General features: G+C 34.4%; 1 protein-coding gene and 1 long non-coding RNA gene across 2 annotated transcripts in view; both read left to right on the top strand.

The window, feature by feature from the left end:
- The window catches only part of LOC127856606 (uncharacterized), an 86,692-nt gene that overhangs the window by 47,466 nt on the left and 19,422 nt on the right, over positions 1–19,804 (top strand). The gene's annotated exons all lie outside the window — the stretch shown is intronic.
- On the top strand, positions 6,873–8,888 carry LOC127856612 (uncharacterized). Its single transcript, XR_008038142.1, has 4 exons — positions 6,873–6,943; positions 7,168–7,249; positions 7,714–7,836; positions 8,219–8,888. It is a non-coding gene; the product is annotated as an uncharacterized LOC127856612 (long non-coding RNA).

Genomic DNA, 19,804 nt, shown 5'->3' with positions numbered 1-19,804 from the left:
GATTGTAAAGTTGTTCTTCATATAATAAAATGTTGACACTTTTGTCTGAAGGACACTGCAAACTTGAGAAACATATGACAGCAACCAAAACAGAAACATCAGACTAAGAAAGCCGAGATAAAAATTTACAAGGACGACACTGTGCTCAATAACAAAGCCCCAAATAACTGCAAGTACTGTAAGTTCCCACGTATAACGCGCAGTTTTTTAACTCAAAATTTCAAATTAAAAAGCTTGTGCTCTTTATACATTGCTACAACGCTATCCTGGCTTTTAAATTGCAAAAACTTTGTTATGATATCGTAAATAATCAAAATGGCCACCAGTTTTCTTTCCAGAAAACAACACCCTATAATAATTTTACAGACTGAAGGGGCCGTTGTCGAAACAACAAGAAGTCGGTACCGGTAGATATGAACGGGTTAAAAGAAGTTTTGGGCAAAAATAAATTTGTTTTAATTAAATTGCTGACATTTCTTTGTTTGTGTTTTTACTCTTCTTCATTGATGAAATGTTGTCGACATAGAAGAGAGCAGGTAAAGGTAGGTGTGAACGACGTCTTTTATGCTGGTAACGGTAGGTGTGAAAGGGCGTCTTTTTGCACTGCGTACTTGATTGCCAGCTTTTATTCAGTAATTTGTGCCACGACTTGTTGAGACCCTAAATTGACTTTTGAGACACTAATTGACACTTGATAATGTGAAAATATGCAATTGCATTTTGTGTGTATAAATATTGAACATTCAACAGTGGTGTTTTAAACATTTGTTTGCAATCGTCTGAACGACGCATCAACGCATCAGACATTGAAGGAAGACCACTCTAGACAATGGCATATATAGTGCTATGCAACCCATGCTCCTGATCAAATAAACACTTCTTTGTTGAAGAGTGCATAAATAAACATTCCAATGACCCAGAATAATTGATTGTGCAATATAAAAATGGCGGCCTTTTCAGTCTGATTTTTATGTTTTGGTCTTGCATTCTTTTTTCTTCTTTATGGATTTAAAAAAATCGCATGCGCATTATTCATGTGGGTGCGCATTGTGTTGTGTTGTAGATAGTCATTTAATCCAGTTCTTGTCATTACACAGTAGTCAGTGTCTGGACTTAATCAGTGGAAGGAATCACCTTTCAGCACTTGTGATTTCTTTTCCCTTTAAGATGACATTCTGTGCGTATTTTTTTATAATTATATACACACAGTCTCAAATCACTTATTTTCATAAGGAAAATAAAATGCGCCTTAGTTTTCAACATAAAATCAAGCCAGAATCCCCTCACAAGTCAATATATATTATATTTAAAAGAATATCCATATTATTATCATGCACTGCCTTCTTTAAGGCTCCTAATTTGGTATTCAAAACAGTCCATGGAGAGCATTTTCAGATAGCAATATCCAACTGCTCTAAAAAAATCATAACTTATGTCTCGACCACTTGATTTACAATTTCAATGCACTCTGTAGCTCTTAAATTGTTATGATTTGTTGCCAGTTTATACTAAAATCTTTCATAATTTTGACAACGGATTCCTATATAAGGAAAAAACAGTCTAGTTTAAAACATTCAAGGACACATATTGTTTTATAAAGAACAAAAAAATATGATAAAACTAGGAGAAAGAGGATGAATTTTTATTATTGCCATACGCAAATAAGGAGAAAGAGGATGATTTTTTTTTATTGCCAGACGCAAGCATATACAACTCTATTGTCAGAGTCTAAAAAAGTCAATTTGAGAAAGACAGCGATTTTTTGGCCGAATTGGGAGAAGTACTGGTACCTAACCAATTGGGAAAACATTAAATTAAAAACCCTTATATTGGGACAATTTTGTTTTTGGAATAATGGGTCTTAAATGCACAAACAAATTCAAATATTCATTTACATACATTTTGGCTTGAGATCTTCTGTATCAGTGCTCATTGTGTTTGTTTAAATGCAGATAATGCTCTTTTTGGAAAGAAATTGACAAAAGGTTCCTTCCTTTTGGGAATTTTTCAGACAGCAATTGGGAATTGTGTAGTTTTTCCTCAATTTGGAAAGTACATTTTACATGTACGTTAAAAAGAAGGAAAATGAATCACTGAAAGCACTTGAGCCATCAATGACAGCAATTAAAATGCCTACATAGTACTTTTATACAGATGTTAAGTAGGAATTAAGGATCAGTACTGTATTCCGATTTGAAGTATGACAAACAAGGTTGCTAGGTAGTTTTTATGCACAGTAAATAATCTCATTTAAAGTCACTTTCCTGCAATCTAACTAATTAATTCAGGGTTTTTTCGCTGACCAGCCTATTGTGAGAAGAAAATGAGGTTCATCTGCTTGATGGAAATAAATGTGCATTTGATTGCTTTGGGTTAATGTAGTGGACATGACAGGAGTCAGTTGTGTCTTAACAAACATGCTACATCTTCTTAGGGATGTATGCTGACTTCATGTAACTAAAGTTCTAAGTATTTTCTTGGGCTAATATTAAGTGTAATTGACCAAAATTTAACGAGAGTTCAGTAATATTCTTATATGGCACATCAAAATTATAAATTACAATCACATGAAAGGCAAAGTCATCCCATTTCCACATTAAAGCCACTGACAATTACATAAAAGTCATGGTAATTTTTATCATAATGCATATTTGTTTTGGAGTAAGCAACTTTACATGGTTTTCAAGGACTTAATTTTTTTGTTGAGGACAATTATGTCTATATTCTCATTATGTTTTGTTGTACACATATGGCTTACTTATAAAGCCTTGTCATTGTTAAATGAATCCATTTTATAACATTCTTTAAATTGATAGTTGAGTCTTCATTGCATATAATACAAGACCTGTGTTTGTGAAACACAATGTTGCCTACTGCGCTTTGAAGCTGCACAGCAGCTATTTTAAAGAAATTGTTTAGTCCAAGCCCATAATATTGCAAACAAAAAATCAAAGAACCAGAAAGAAACTCACATTTCATCTGTAAGTCATGTAGGTTGACTGGCATAAAAATCAGCTGAATATCTTAAAGCGTTGTATAAAAAAAACCTCCAGAAAATGTTTATACTAGCGAAATTTTCTTAGTCCATGGCCCTTAACTTTGCCAAAAATCAATGAACTGGAACAAAACTCACACTTCATCTGTAAGTCATGTATGCAGACTCATTACCAAAATTCAGCTCAATATCTGAAATCGTGTAAAAAACTTCCAGATAAAGGAATGCCGGGGCAGACCCCCTGCGAAGATTTGTTCTAGAAATTGGAACGGTTCTGGAACTGTTCTAGAACATCAAGAACAGTTCTAGAATGTTCCATAGTCGCGTTCTAGAACTTATGTTCTAGAATTGTTCCAGAACTGTTTTCTAGAATAATTCCAGACATTTGTGGAACAAGGCTTAGTTCTGAAACTGTTCCAATAATATACAAGAACATTTTTAGAACATTTCTAGAACAAAATAAGTTCAAGAAATTTCTAAAAATGTTCTAAACTGTAGTTCTAGAACACATTTAGAACTCTTTAAGAACCAGTAAGTTCTACAAACATTCTAATGGGGAATAAGAACACATATAGAACAGGTCTAGAACCAAAGTCTACAATTGTCCTACAATTGTTCTACATATTTAAAATAAACTAGTTCAGACAATGATAATTTGACTTCTTTCAAATTATATTTCAAAACAATTTTCACATTGAAACTTTGCTTGTTGTGATGTCTGCAAGATATTGCTGTCATATCATGAGATATATATATATCATACACAAACAGAGGACTAATGTTAAGGAGGAGTGTTTGTTGATAGGTCTGGGATACTTTGTCTTATTTCTAATCCTAAAACATTATGTGGGTACTCACTAGAAACAACGTTACGAGGCACTCCTATTGAGTATCCAAACATAAGCTTTTATGGAGAACTGGAGAAAATTATCCCTGAAATACCAAAAAGTACTTCTCCTTTAAGTCCTTACAAAATCTTCTGCTACACACATACATATACATGTATATAACTGACTATAATTTGTCACCAAATTACACATTATTTAATTTTTTTTCACTGTATCTGTTCGGAATTCTGCATATAATCTTGTGTCAATTAAAACACTAGGACTTCACAGAGTTCCTCAACATTCACCATCACAAGAATCTCAGAGAACTAAACTGGAATTAGGTGAATAACTACAGGAGCTTCTGGTAACTGTAATGGGTGGATTTCGTCCATCTTTTTCATAACATTATTCAGATATTTGTGTAGTTTTTCTACTTTAAATCTGTCTTCAATAGTGCGTAGAACGTGGCACTGGAAGTGTTTCATCATCAAAATACAGTTTCTTCACACGCTTCAGTGGACCTGGAAAAAAGACATATGAATGTATATTTTGAAACAAATATAAACTCTTTTACTCATTAACAGGTTTATAATTACAGAAACTTAATTCACAAGCAAATGATTGTGGTTTACAAAAATCAACATGTTCAAAGAAAATTAAATTCTGTACAGTATCAGGTTGTTTTGCTCCCAAGTAGTGTCCTTTCCCCTAGTTGTTTTACCTCCCAAGTAGTTACCACGGCCATTCTACCTCATGTGTGAGCCACACTACCAAGTGTGAAACTACTTCTGGAAGGCAACATAATTCGGGCAAAATAACACTTGTTTTTTCGTTTTATGTAAACAAAGTGTTTTCTTCTGTAATGATGTTTTAGAAATATGCTTTTCTTAAAATTTCTGTAATTTACCTTATTCAGTCAGGCATTCCAGAATACATGGGTGTAAAGGTGACCAATGCCATTTTACTCTTGCATGTTATTAATGTTAATTTCACAAATTTTTAGATTATTTAATGTTTTGCCAAGTCTCGTTTTCTTGTAGTCATCAATAGATTAAAGTCTCATAATAAACTATTCCCGGGCCTCAAGAAGTTATTTTAGTGAGCATCACAGGTCTATAATCCCAGCCTGAAGTTGCGTGCAATGAGACTTTCAATGTAAACATTGAGCATTGTTAAATACTGAAATCACTTGCCTAGCTTGCAGTGCAATCTTCAAAAAAATAAGCATTGGTGTTTATGTGGTTTAAAAAAATAATAACCAGTTATAAAACAGAAAAAAAATGCGTCCATTTGCCTTATACTCGCCCTTCAGCAAATGGACCATTTATGAATTGTAATAACAGCTGTATTAAGAATAGTGTTCGGCCCACAATACACGTTGACTTACTTAACCCCTGTTTCGAAGTGTACAGTTAAGTCCGGTAATCTTGCGCGTCCGGTAATCTTGCGCACTTCGCATTTGCGAATCTCGCAGACAACGAATGGTTTTCTTTAGTGATGAAAGATGGAATTTCACATTTTAAAGAATTAACGGATTTAAAAGTTACGTATTCCATGCAAAATTAAATTCGATCATTACATTTAAACACCGGTTGCGTCATCCCTATACATCTTAAACACTGGCCTTCTTACGAAAAATTCAAAATGAATCACAAATTCCCTGCAATCTTTAGCGTTTTCATACTTTAAATTAAGAATTCATAAATCCAACGTGTAATTAAGCATTCCATTGCACAATATCCGATCAATTATGGTATTTTTTGCCATGAAAATATATCGCATCAGACGACATAGTCATCATTTCCCGCCATTCTGTCAAACCAATTTGGTATGATCTCCGCATGCGCAATGGCCTAGTTTTGATATTTTCTGTACACTATGGAAGCATGATCGTGGTATCAAACCTGTTATGCATTTTTTTTCATGCATACCGGTACTTTTTTATTACATTGTTGTAATTGTCCACTATTAATAGTGATTATATTTTTTGATTTGTAGTGAACAAAAACTGCACTAGAAATCCACATTTAATTTCAATGGTTTTGCAAACTGATTTTTAAAATATTTTTCTGGAATGTTTTTTGTCAATAATTGGACACCATATGTCTACAATTTTGCCTAAACGAGGTCATTATACAAAGTGCGCAAGATTACCGGACACTGTGATAGTTTGAAAATGAGGTGAGTCATGTTTGTTTTGAAATCAAATCGGACAGTTCTTCACTGAATTAATCAGCTATTTTTGTGTTAATAAGCACATGAACTTATAATTTTCATAATAAATTTAGATATTATGTTGCCAATTTATAAAAGAAACCAATTGACCCTTAACTGCGCAAGATTACCGGACAGCATCGTAAGAACTCTCTGTCTGGTTGATTATTCTTTATCACATATAAAGGAATGGTACTTACCTTTTTCCGATACATGAAGATGGTTATCCTTTCGATGTGTCATTTAACTTAACATGAAGATATGAATTTAGTAAGGAGGGATTAATTTTAAGTTGGAAAATTAAATTCCAAAGCTTATTTCAGCACCGCATCATACGGGTCTCTGAAAATCTACCCAGCCTAACCCCATATGTAAGAGATAATTTCATTGGCCAAAATTAACAAAACAGAGCTGACTGGTTTTTTATTTTATTTACGAAGACTGTCAGCGGAGCAGCATTAACGAAAAACAGTCGGGTGCATATAAGCGCGCTTTTTTTAAATGGCAGAGGTTATTTTCTTGTTCAATCGCGTTATGAGCTTTATCAAACCACAAAATGTAGTCGCACCCAAAATAGATGTTGCTCACTACCAGGAGGGAGATCTCATCAAAGCCACTTACCAAAAACAAACATACGATGCGGTGATCAGTGAAATCCATCGTAAGTAAATTCGTTTGATAACCAAACTTTTTGGTACCAATCTAAAAGGTTCTTGAATGGTGTGAACACTTTTTTATGACTGAAAGCGTTAAGCCCGCCTCGTCACTAATGTTAATAATTTCCTGCCGGAGAATACCGCAAAATGATATTTCAGTTCGCTCAACGCGGACCTATTTGACGAGGCGGTGTCTCGGTTAACAATGTCCCCTAAAACATGTCCATATTTCAATCGCCGTAGAGCAAGTATATTTCACTTACTGTTTATAACACTGTGTATTGATAAAAAACACAAAGTATTGAAATAAATCAATATTAAAGTTAAGGGGTCTTCCTGATCATTGTTAAACAATTTGTTGTAAATAGTACAGGTTCGGGCAATCATATTTTCGGATAACGAAAAATAATCTTGTAAATAAATATATTATCATAATAATAATATTAGAATTTGTATATACTGTTGATTACAGATGACGAGGTTTCTCTTAAAGCAAGCAAAGCGACCGCCTAAGCATGCTTTCGAGGCAACTTAAGATAGGAAAAAAACTCAAGGTAGGTATTATTTTCAAGGCATGTTCACAGTTCAGTGACAGGCAGGCAGTCCAAAATTACAGGCTTTAATATTTATGAATGTGAGTTGGACACTTAAATGAGACTCAAGAAATTCAATTTGCCTCCATTGAATAAGTGTTATTTTAAGTATTTTTTTTATCAGTTGGTCAACACTGCCTATAGATATATGATTTTTTCCCTGTTATAAATGAAACATGAACACATTGTTCACAGTTATCCAATTTCACACTCACTCACTAGCCAGGGGTGAGTGAATTTATTTGAAAAAAAAAATCTGATGAACAAACGTTCGATAACATTAGCTAATTATTTGTATGAGTAACTACTCAGACTAGCCAGAATTTCCAAATGTGAAATTTGATGGACTAAAACATTCAAGTATTCATGATCGCAAGACACAATGCTCAAGTTTGGTTTTCAACACATTTCATAAATGATTTTAGAGTTCAGTGATCAAACACCAACAGAGCCTTGTGATAAGTTGCCTGTAAAGAGGAGCATGATCCCATCAGATGCCTCCGAAGAGATTGACCTGACGATCAATGCTGCAAAGCAAAATCTCAGTTGTATGTTGGTTGTCTAATACTTTTTATTTTAATCCCTTAGAAATATATAAAATCCAGTATTTAATGCGTTCAAATCATAAAAACCTGCAACAGTGTCTTGAATATATTGCGTTCGTATTTAAGTTGGTGCTGAATGTCAAATTGTGTTATCCATCACCAGTTTACTTACAAGGTTTGCTGTATTGAAGCATTCTCAATTTGAAAATACTAATGTTGTGATCAAATGTGTAATAATTTGTTTGAATACTTTGATAATAAGTACACTCAATATTGACTAAATAAAAAGACGTTATGTCTATATTTGTAATACTGTCCAGCTGGATCATTTAGACTTCTTGTTTAGTTTAAGATGTGACTACATTTGTTATCTAAATGATTTCAGAGCAAAGTGCTCAAACACCTACAGAGCCTCGTGACAAGTTGCTTGTACACAGAAGAGCCTGATCCCATCAGATGCCTCCGAAGAAATTGAAAAGAACTGTTTACGGACATTTTCAGAACTGTTTTAGAACATTTGTTCCAGACTTATTTGAAGCAACCCTTCGAAACTGTTCTAAACATTTCTAGAATTGTACTGGAACACACCGGCTAGAACTGTTCTGTAATCATACTGAAAATGTTCTAGAATTATTCTGGAACAGTTGTTGAACGTTAAATGAGAAAAAATTTCTAGAACAATTCTATAACAGTTCTGGAAATTTATTCAAGAAAAATTCTCGAATAGTTCTAGAACGATAGTTCAAGAATTGTTCTAGAACAGTTGTTGAACGTTAAATGAGAAAAATTTCTAGAACAATTCTATAACAGTTCTGGAAATTTATTCAAGAAAAATTCTGGAATAGTTCTAGAACGATAGTTCAAGAATTGTTCTAGAACAAACCTTCAGAACTGTTTCAGAACAAATTGTTCTAGAAATTATTCTCATTTAACGTTCAACAACTGTTCTAAATCGTTCTAGAGCATTTTAAGGATGATTCCAGAACACTTCTAGTCATTAGTTCCAGTACAATTCTAGAAATGTTATAGAACAGTTCTAAAAATCTTCGCAGGGGACATACAGATGGACAGTCTGACTGCTATATGCCTCCCAAGGGCATAAACAATGCTAAATGTCTTGAACAAAGAATATCAATCATTCAGCAATAGCGGTGTCTTCAAACACAGTCCCTGATTGTGATGTCAACAGGTCCAAAAACAAAATGTTTTTTATCCATCAGCGTCAGGATGGCTTTGCATCAAAGAAACAAATGGATGCTACCAAAATATTATCAGAACAAGGTCAATTGATTTATTTTGTATCAAGGTCTAAACTATGATTCCAATTATGCTAATCAAGACAGTACAAATTTTCAACTCCCTCAACTCCCATCAATCAGTTTCACTTCCTGAATTGGTGATTGTAGTATTATTGAAACAAGGTCAAATGATGTCTTTTGTAAGGCAAAAAAAGTAGATTTCCATGATGCTCAAATTGGCCAATCAAGACAGTCCTAATGCGTCATCTCTCATCAATCAGTTTCACCTCCTGCAATTATAACGACCAATGTACTGTCAGAGTTGTGTTCAAAAGGAGTGTAAGTATCAGGGATAAAAGTATTGGCAATATCTCTTTATGACAAAAGATGACAATGCTGTTGAAAGGACAGAATTTTAAATGAATAAAAAATGCACCAACAGTCTAACTAAATTTTCAAGGTTATGTGTATATGTGATTGAGTTCGTAAATTAATCCAACTTTGCAAGCAAAAAATCATGGTTGTTTTGCAGGTGTTTTACTGTATTTTATCATACATACTTATAAGCTAATCTGTCAAAACAAAAAGCACACATAATGTATCATATAAATGAATATGATTATTTGAGAGTCATCCCCAATGGCAAACAAATCTAAGTAACTGTTGAGATCAATTATCAATTTTGTTATCTGTATCATGATGATAGAAACAAAACAGATATGACAGTAAAATATATAATTAACACATTTTAAAGTAAGAGTGTGGTAACATATTGTCTCAAGAAGGAAACAAAACATTTTCATCTCAATTTTGTAAAAAATATGAGACTGTAGTTTGTTACATTATATGTTGTCTCCCCTTTTCTCCATGATCATTTCTTTGATTACACACTTGGCACAGTAAATGAGCACTGGAGGACAACAACATCGATAGCTTAGCTGTAACATTGGTCTTACATAGCCACGCAAGCAGCAACATGCGTTCATGACAAATGGCCACCAAATAAGGTGAGGATCCTATTTTGCCATCTGCAATCAATACTTGAGCTTGTGATGACTATGATGATAATGAACATATAAAGACATAAACCACCCTGAAACCTAAAAGGATGTTAATACTTAAACGAATAGTCCATAAGTTTTTATACAAATAAAATCGTGGCAAGTGGAATACTTAAGATATAACTTTGTATATGTGTGTCTGCCCTCAAAACAGAACAGACGACCATTCCACAATACTATCATAAAAATATTTGGCACAGTTTTGTAAATTTAAGTTAATTTACACCTTATTGCCTCATTATCAAATGGCCACCAAAACAGGCAAGGCCCTTATGTTATCAGCTGCTTCAATTTTTTTAGCCTAAAATGGATTTTGACCTCTAAGTGTGACCTTGACCTTTGAGGTAGGGAGACTGGTGTTACAAAAATGTTGTCTTACAATAGTTTACATTTTTAATAAGTTATTTTAAAATCCATTAATCATTGACAAAGTAAGGGCTGAAACAAGATTTGTGGACTACATCGGAAATTCGTACAGATGGACAGCTAGATTGCTATATGCAGCCTTCTTCTAAGGAGGAATGGGACGAAATACTGCAGTGAATTGACAGTTTAGATTATTTGTAAAGCCAATGGCTCCTGGCACTCTTAAATGTTTTATCATTGTCATATAAAACTCCAATACATTATCTTACATGTTACATAACAGATCAACGTCAAACAGCAATATTAACATCTTTTCTTTTGACAAAAATTCAATATCTGGCTCTGACATGCAACAATATTTGGGAATCGCCTTGAGAAAATGTACTTTTTGACAATCTATTGAAACCCATTAGGGAATTTGTGCATTCAATATGATTTTCAATGTGATACTGAGCTACTGGGTTAACTAGAAATGAGCCTATTAATATGACAACTTTATCCATCAAAAGGGCATTTGATATTTATTTATAATATTCCATTTGCTAGCAAAGTGATAAAAACTGTTTTAAACAAGCAAATTCGTTGAATTGATATCCCCTGCCAATATACTTCTGTACACAAAAATTTGTCTGGACGAATGGACAACGCCAACATGCATCATCCTCTTATCCATATATATACTCCTACCAAGTTTCAATGAAATCCGTCAAAGCACTTACAAGATATGGCTCCGGACACACAAAAAAGCATTTTTTTAAATACAAAGGGCCATAACTCCGTTATTATCCAATGGCGTACAATGCCATTTGGCGTGCATCATCCTCTTATCCATATATATACTCATACCATGTCTCAATGAAATCCGCCTAAGCACTTCCAAGATATGGCTCCGGACACAAAAAATAATTTTTTCAAGATACAAAGGACCATAACTCCGTTCTTAACAGTTGGTGTACAATGCCATAAGGCGTGCATCATCCTCTTATCCATATATATACTCATACCAAGTTTCAATGAAATCTGCCAAAGCACTTCCAAGATATGGCTCCGGACACAAAAGTGCCGTACGGACGGAAAGATGGATGGACAACGCCAAAACAATATCCCTCTGCCTATGGCGGGGAATAACAATGGGCGTACTGTGTTACCTTGACATTGTAGCTGTTTTCACAAATGTAAATCCTATTTATATAATTATGTAATACATCATACAATACACTGACATGGAATTCATATGTTACATACTTAAAACTATTTTATACTTAAGAGCAATATCTAAAGGTACACAGCAGGTATGAGCCTTTTTTGAATAGCGGTCGCAGATTTCGAAACCCAATACTGACCTTAAGTTCAAGGTCAAGGTCACAGGGGTCAAAAATTGTATGCGCATGGAAAGGTGTTGTCCATATACACATGCATACCAAATATGAAAGCAATATCTGAAGAGACACAGCAGGTATGAGCCTTATTCGAAACGCGGTCGCAGATTTTGAAACCTGAAAACTGACCCCAAGTTCAAGGTCAAGGTCACAGTGGTTAAACTTTTTATGCGCATGGAAAGGTGTTGTCCAGATACACATGCATACCAAATATAAATGCAATATCTGAAGGTACATAGTAGTTATGAGCCTTTTTTGAATCGCGGTCGCAGATTACGAAACCTGAAAACTGACCCAAAGTTCAAGGTCAAGGTCACAGGGGTCACAAATTGTATGCGCATGGATAGGTGTTGTCTAGATACACATGCATACCAAATATGAAAGCAATATCTGAAGGGACACAGTAGTTATGAGCCTTTTTCGAATCGCGGTCGCAGATTTCTAAACCTGAAAACTGACCGCAAATTCAAGGTCAAGGTCACAGGGTTCAAAATTTTTATGCGCATGGAAAGGTGTTGTCCAGATACACATGCATACCAAATATGAAAGCAATATCTAAAGGGACACAGTAGCTATGAGCCTTTTTCGAATTGCAGTCGCAGATTTCGAAACCTGAAAACTAACCCAAAGTTCAAGGTCAAGGTCACAGGGGTAACAAGAGCACCGCATAACGGGTGCCACGCTCGGCTGAGGTGCAGTTTTGAATAAATGAAAGCTTGTCAGAATAATTTTTTATAGAGGTCACAGTGACCTTGACCTTTGACCTAGTGACACCAAAATGGGTGTGGCTCGTAGAACTCATCAAGGTGCATCTACATATGATGTTTCAAAGCTGTAGGTGGAAGCACTTTGATTTTAGAGCTAATGTTTAGGTTTTAGCACGACGCGGACGTCAGACGGCGGACGACACGACAAGCTGGCTATGACAATACCTCTCCGAAAACGCCTAGCTAAAAAATTGTATGCGCATGGATAGGTGTTGTCTAGATACACATGAATACCAAATATGAAAGCAATATCTGAAGGGACACAGTAGTTATGAGCCTTTTTTGGAAACGGGGTCACAGGAAAATCTCTGACCCGGAACCATCCCAACCCCCATAACTTTTGACCCAGGGGTCAAATCAAAATTCCAAATAGTGCACCGTCGCACATATGCTCATATCTACCATGTGTATAAGTTTCAAGGTTCTAGTGCTAATAGTGTAGGAGGAGCAGGTGGCCAGGACGGAACACGGAGATAACCACAATATCCCCACTTTTTCTCCGAAAAGCGTGGGGATAATAATTGTAATCTCTATCATATCAATACAGTATACTTATTTAAATTGTATTATATGTTTATATATGTATATGAACATTTTATTTTTTCAAAATAGCATATCTTTATTTACAAAATCTAGAGTTCGATTAAGCATTTTTAAACTTTTTGATACTGATACTTTCAAATCTATATGCATTTATATACAAGGAAATTTCTTATTTCAATACCCATATCTAAACTTAGATGCTCAAAGCTATACCCATATGTATAATTTTAGGCCAAAAACACAACCCATATATAGGAAGTTACCCCCCAGGGGTATTTCAGAGCTATATTATGTTATAAGTAAAATTGTGCTCATCAACATAATTTGTATCAACATGGTATATGAGCTGTGCTATGTGAAAACGGTGCTTAATGCATGTGTGTAAAGTGTTGTACCAGATAGTCTGCAGAGGACATGTTTGCTTGAAAATGAGACTCTTGAGTATATTGTATTATAATTACATACATGCAGAGTCAATTGATTGATTTCCATAAGAAAAATAATAAGTGCTTCAGTTTTCAACATAGAATTGTTTTGGCCAAAATATATCCAGAATCCAACCAATCAATTTATATTATATGAGCCTGGTTTTGTGAAAATGGGGTTTAATGGGTGTGCATAAAATGCCCTCTCTGATAAGTCTGTGCAGTCTGCACGGGCTAATCAGGGTTAACACTTTCCACCTAAACGGAATTTCAATCAGAAGAGATGTCCTTTAAATGAAAAATACCATGTCAGCAAAAACAAGTCATCCATGATTAGCTTGTGCAGTATGCACAGGCTAATCATGCATGACACTTTAAACACATGCATTATACCTGTTTTTTTCTAGAACTAGGTTCATATTTAAAAGAATATAAATATTTTTACTATGCATTTACAACTTGACAGCAAGTAATTTGGTACTCAAAACCTTCCATAGAGAGCAATTACACTTAAGATAGAAATATATCTAACAGCTCCAAGAAAATAATAACTTATGTCTTTATGACTTGATTTTCAATTTCAAAGCACTTTGGAGCTCTAAAATCTGTGTGAATTGTGGCAAGTTAATATTAAAATCTCCCTAAATTTTTCGGCGTTAGCTGTATACGCCAGCTTTTCACCTTAGCCTGACCTTTGTTAGCGTCCAATATAATTCAAATAAAACTTCCCGCGGCCAAGTACAGATGAAAACACTTCATTGACTGCATTGGCTGATTTGATAATACCACTAGAACATTGAAAACATGTCCGCGTCTTTGTAACACTGTTTTACTGCGTGTTCAGCATGAAACAGTTTTATCTCTAATTAAAGGGCTTAATAGATATAACAGTTTTACACTCAATCTCAACATCAATACAGTTTGTGCGTGCACTTTTTATTTTCAGAGGATTTTCTGCGCGAGAACGTTGTGTACTTAAAGGCCATGTTCTCATATTTAGTACTGACTTCCATATTCCTGTCAACATGTTATATGTAAAAGTATAAAGAGCAGTGGAAGCGATGCCTCACTTTAATGCAACCCGCGAGGGATAAGGGGTCAGTTCGCGGTTAGTGTGTTTGAATGTCAGAGTTTATATACAGGTCCATATGTGCTGATCGGAGTTCGCGGTCGGTAACATAATAGTAATATAAAAAGACGCTATAGCGTGAACTTGGTGAACTGAGGTGAACTGGAATTATCTTTACCAGAAAGATGGTCAATGAAGATATCCAGCGATATTATTTTATGGCATGTCAATAATAGATTCTTAATGTGTTTTCAACAATAACATGATAAATATTATTTTTAATTAATTAACAAGAATTATTCCATCATATTTACTAATGTATTATTGCATCATATGACTAATGTATTAAGTATGAGTGCGATGATTCTTGATACTGTTATTGTTAATAATCGAATCAAATACACGTAGCAATGCCTGATAAACCACTCAAACAGGTTTGTTCGAAGAACGCGCCTATACATATTTAAAATATGTACGGAGACTTCGCGTGTGGCCGGTTGACTTTGGTTTTCTGTTTTGTATCTATAGGTTTATGACCAGCAATATGTAATAATGTAAAATAAGCCGTTTGATGCAGCTAAAAAATGCACAGAAAAAGACATTAGCTTTTCTTGATCTCATTCATTTAAATCTTTACCTTCCATAAACTCCAACCACAATCAACGCCATATATTTTTTTAAGGATATTTCTTGTTACAACTAATTCCTTTATTTGGAATAATAAGTCGAGTATAAAAAAACAAGGACACAGAATGTATCTCATCAAAACAAACATTATATGATAACACCAGACAAATGACACTGAATTTTTTATATCCACATACTCAATTTTTTTTCTTCTACGCAATATTACAAATGCATTATCAAAGTCTTAAAAGTGGTAATCATATATAACTTGTGTGCATCACACAATTTCATTAAAGTATACTTTTTTTTAAACCGTTCCATGTAGTCAGGTTATAGAATGGAGAAGCCCTTTATTGACACTAAACCCTGTATTTTGGCTTTTGACCTTGCAAGGTAGCCAGTAGTTCAGGCTGCTCCAAATACAATGTCTCATTTGTCCGGTGCATATTTTTTAAATATTGTTCAAAGTTTTTTTAAAGCGAGACTGTAACACTGCATGTGTTGACCTGATTCAATGACCCATTGAATTTTGGATAAGTAATGTTTGAGTTGTCACACAGTCAAGATTCTAGTTTTAATTTATTTCTGTTACCAAAGCAATGACAATTTGTGTTTAATGAAAAAAACAGAAATGACATGCACACAGCTGATATGGCCCTATGACCTTACACCAAGTTTGATCAAAGTAGACTAAAGCACTTTTTGAGTTATTGCAGGATTGAGAATTTTTGGATGGAAAGTCACAGACGGACAGGTGAACAAAACTGAAATAACATGCAAATGACCAATAGGGCTCTTTATTCACATACAGAGTTTCATTTACCTGGCTTCAGTACTAGTTTAGCTATTGCAGGATCCAGATTTTTCTGATGGATGGACAGACAGAAAAAAGAACAAAGCTGAAATAGCATGCATATTCCTAACATGGCTACTCACATACCATTTTTATCAACCTAAGTTACAAACTTTTTGAGTTATAGCATGATGCAGATTTTAGGTGGTCAATTAATCCTGTAGCTATATTATCTGTAACTATAGAAACCACAATTTTTATCTGCTGAAAAAAAAGAAATCAAACGCTTATTCCCCATATTGCACTATAGCCACATACCAAGTTTCCTTAGCCAAGCTGAAGTACTTTTGGGGTTACCCCTTGATCCAGATTTTGGACACACAGACGGACAAAGTGACTCACAGACCGTAGGGCGGGGGGGGGGGGGGGGAACTCTCTGGTTACTCGGGAATAAAAAAAAAAATGTTCAGCAGAAAATAGATACCTTGGATGGCACACATACAGATGGTCACTAATAAAGGCAGCTTTTTTCTCTGACCAGTCTCCTGTGAGAAGAGAATGAGGTTCATCCACTTGACCATAATAAATGTGATTTTGATTGCTTTTCCTTAATGTAGTGGACATGACAGAGTTAATTTTGTCCTAACAAACGTGCCCAATAAGCTTTCAACCCATGCCAGCGTCATGTAACGCAAGTCTTTTCCTGGGTTATTGCAATAATAAAATGTAATTGGACAAAATTAAATGAGAGTTCAGTAGTAATGTCCCTATATGGCACATACAAGTCATTGCCATTTCCGCTGTATCGCATTAATTTTATTCTGTTTGAAAATGCAATTTTACCTTCTTCCCAGGAGCAAAATAATTGTTTGAGGGCAATTATGACAATAATCAAATTCTGTTTTGTTGTAAACATATTGCTGGTAAAGCCTTGTTATTGATAACTGAAACCATTTTATTACATTATTTAAGTTGATAGTTAGGTCTTCATTTCAAATCAAAAGCCATTGTTCATGTCTTGAACAGTGTTACAACAGACATGGCGAAAGACTGTCACAATTTACAGGCCAGACTGACCTACAAGGAGAAAGATTTTACAGGCCTTGTAAATTTCACAGGCCTCAATTATAAGTGTTTTACCCAGAACAGCATTTTTAAAAGGTAAATGTAACACATTGTTGATTTAAAGGGGCCTTTTCACAGATTTTGGCATTTTTTTAACTTATTCATTAAATGCTTTATATTGATAAATGTAAACATTGGATCGTAAAAGCTCCATTAAAAAATCAAGAAAAAAAATAAAAAAAGGAAAAGAACATTACCCGGAGTAGGTTTCGAACCAGTGACCCTTGGAGTCCTGCCAGAGTCCTGAAGTAAAAACGCTTTAGCCTACTGAGCTATTCCGCCGAGTACACATGCTTGACGTATTTTATATCTTATATAAGCAATCTTCGTAGTTTCACAAAATTTAACGACAAAAACAGAACTCTCCAAATTATTCAATCGTTTCGCGTTGCAACGCTTTATAATTTTTAGGTTTTAAAATCGTCAAAAGATGCATATAATGGCTATATTAGAGCATGGTTAATGTTCAGTATTACTGTTTCCTCACAAATATCATAACTAAAACGAAAACTTACGAATCTGAAACAACTTTTTTCAATTTTGTCAATTTACCAAAACGTGAAAAGATCCCTTTAAGAAAGGGCAAAAAATAGCGCGAAAAGCTTGATTTGGGGAAATAAATTAAGCTTGTTAATGTCAGTTTGGGGAAAATATTTACACCTTTAAAAATACATACATGAGTTTTATTGATGTATTTAACTAAGATTTATGAATATACTTATTATGTTTACCTTTCAATATCTTGCCGTGCCATTGCAGTAAACAGTATAGACTGACAAACGGAAGAAAGTAAAATATGCACATGGATCTGGTTATAAACAGATCCACTAACATATCAATCAAACCATGCTTGTCTTTTTCAATTTTTCAATCATTTTGTTCATTTTTTTTCTTCGCTAGTTACAGTCTGAGCAGACTGAACTCCAATTTACAACACATATGTACTGTGACATTCTCCATCGTTGAATGACAAACATTTTTAATAAATCCATTTAAATTGTATGATGTCCGTTTTTAATTTGATTGTAATTTGCCATTTTCGCTGAGCACCGTAATTCCTTGTTTTTTGTCCGCAATCTTGGAATCACGTTTTTCACATGTGTAAAATCATACATGCCACACATCTTTCAATAGTTTCGTCAGATGTCATTCGGTGACAACTCGAGACATCTGTTCACATTCTCGAAATTTATTGATGCTTCACTGTGCTACTGACGGTTATTACAATATTTGACACAATTTAAGTTAATTTCTGGAAATACCATGAAATAACTCTGTTGTGAAAACTTCAAATGGGTTACAACCTTTGGTAGCAAACATAACTGGACAGTAAGACTGACCATCTTGCATTTTAGCAACGGGTTTTCACGATGACTGATTACATTATCATTTAGCAATAGATAAGTCTTCAAACAAAGTCTCTGATTGTGATGTAAAAAGGAAAAAAACTAAATGCATTTTTATCCATCTATGTCTCCCTACCTCAGATAATTATGGCTTTGTATCAAAGATAGAAATTGTTGTAAGGAAAATCTTAGTACAAATAGGTCAAAGATGTCTTTTGTATGGTCCAAAATATGAGATGCCTGTGATGCTCACATATGCCAATCAAGACACTACATAATAATGTATCACCTACTATATCTCCCATCAATCAGTTTCACTTCCTGAAATGATAATGAAGATTGTAGAATTATTGGAACAAGGTCAAACATCAAGGTCTTTGTATGGTCTAAATAAGGGATTCCTTTATAATGATGCCTAATTTGGCCAATTAAGTCAGTACTAATTTGTAACGTCCCATCAATCAGTTTTACTTCCTACAATGATAATGACGATTGAAGAATGTTTTGTTGTTTTCATAACAAGTTTCAGTGTGGGCAAAAAAATAGTGGCAATATGACTTCAGTGCAGAAAAGGCGCTATGCATGACGTTAAAAGCACAGAATTGAAAGAATCCGAAAATGTAGCAACTGCATGTCATACTATATTCCAAGGTCATTTACACTTTACATTTTGCTCAGTGAACTTTGCAAGCCACATTAAACTATGGTTGTTTTGCTTTTGCTTTACTCAAGGTTCACATGTATACCAATAAGTTATTCAGTAATTAAAGAAAAGTCAACATGTAACACTACATACAACATATTAACATGATTATTTGGACGTCATCCCCAATGGCAAAATAAAAGCTAGAAATAACAAAGTGTCAAATCCATTTATTTAATTCCACATTCTTTACCACAATAATTGAAAAAAAAGAGTATCTTCAAAAATGATAACAATTTGAAGCAACACATCAATAATTTTCTCATATCACATTGTCCCAAAAACAAAAAGAAACCTTTTCACTTCAGTTTCATCACAAAAAATAGGCAGCAGTCTGTGATGCCAAATGTCACCCCATTTTCCATGATAAATGCAGTAATTTAGCATAGGACAGTAACATTGATTGCTTAGCTGTAAAACAGGTCGTACAGCTAAGCAAACAGTAACGCCAGTGCATTACACATGGCTACCTAATTAGGCGAGGTTCCTATAGTATCAGGTGTTCTCTGTATGGTGTTTTTTTATATAA

The sequence above is a fragment of the Dreissena polymorpha genome, chromosome 13 (genome assembly GCF_020536995.1).
Source record: "Dreissena polymorpha isolate Duluth1 chromosome 13, UMN_Dpol_1.0, whole genome shotgun sequence".
NCBI classification, from domain to species: domain Eukaryota; kingdom Metazoa; phylum Mollusca; class Bivalvia; order Myida; family Dreissenidae; genus Dreissena; species Dreissena polymorpha.
Note: the sequence above shows the minus strand (reverse complement) of the source record. Positions and strands in the feature narration are given on the sequence as shown.